This window comes from Myotis davidii, unplaced genomic scaffold, assembly GCF_000327345.1.
Source record: "Myotis davidii unplaced genomic scaffold, ASM32734v1 scaffold399, whole genome shotgun sequence".
Lineage (NCBI taxonomy): Eukaryota > Metazoa > Chordata > Mammalia > Chiroptera > Vespertilionidae > Myotis > Myotis davidii.
Genome location: NW_006292094.1, coordinates 1,219,326 through 1,220,430, shown reverse-complemented (window position 1 = coordinate 1,220,430; position 1,105 = coordinate 1,219,326). Strand labels below are relative to the sequence as shown.

At 61.4% G+C, this 1,105-nt stretch overlaps 1 protein-coding gene across 1 annotated transcript in view; it reads right to left on the bottom strand.

Annotated features, from left to right (window-relative positions):
• Positions 1–1,105, bottom strand: part of FGF18 (fibroblast growth factor 18) — an 18,893-nt gene that overhangs the window by 5,957 nt on the left and 11,831 nt on the right. The gene's annotated exons all lie outside the window — the stretch shown is intronic.

Sequence of the window (1,105 nt, the reverse complement as noted above, 5' to 3'; positions counted from 1 at the left end):
CCTTTGGAAAGCTGTAGTGGGTGTGGGCGGCGCGGCTGGAACCTCTGCCTCCAAACTGGGCTCCGCATCCCGCCCAGCTCCAGTGAGGGGCCTGGGGCCGGGGCCTGGGGCCCCTGTCGCATCTGCGAAGCGGGGTGGCAGGGATCCTTGGGCAGCGCGCCTGCTCGGTGCCTGGCAGAAAGCAGGTGCTCAGTGAAGGGCGCTGCCAGCACCACTACGATTAACAACGAGCACAATGCCTGGGCTCGGTCCCTGGCCTTTGACCTGCCCCCGGCCGCCTGGGTATGGTGGACAGCAAGAGAGATGAGTGGGGAGACTCAGGAAATAAAAAGCATGGCTTAGGGCTGGGCTGGACTAGGAGGAGTCAATGGGGGAGGGGGGGAAGGGGGAGCCATATGGAATACTTTCAACAATAAAGGTTTTTTAAAGAAATAAGTAAATAAATAAATGCATGGCTTTTACAAGGCTTGGGTAACCCCCAACTAGGTGTAATAAATGTAAATAATCAGCCAGGGCCCCGGCCACAAGCAGGGGACGCCATCCTCCTTGGCATCTGGGTCCACTCTCCACCGCACCCCCACTCCACCTGCAGCAGAAGACCCCCCATTATCCCAGCTGGACACCGGGGGAAGGAGGGTCCCTGCAGGCGTGATCCCCACACGGAGGTCCTGCCCCTCACTCCTCCCCTGAACGCCCACAGGCCGTGCGTGCATGAGCGTCACACACCCGCTCAGCCAGAGAAAAGGGGGGACCCTGAGAAGTGGCATCGGTGGCGGCTCAGAGGCCTGGCACGTGGGTCCACCGGCCGCACCCCCACCCCTGCCCTAATTTGTTACATGCGGCTCTCTTGCCCGTTCCAAAGTAATAAAATCTCCCTGAAATGCTAGAACCGTGAGGCCCGGCGCTGACGCGGCAGCTGGGTTCCGGAGCCTGGCGATTGTTAAAACATCGCTGCAGCCCAGCCCTGGGCCAGCCGGCTGCAGCTTCCCTGTTCCCAGACAGCAGGTACCTGCAGGCAGGGACTCCCCCACTTCAAAGGAGACTCATCCCCCTCTCCAGCCAGAGCTCCCCAGCCCCCAGGAGAGATCGGGGCCCTGCATTCCCC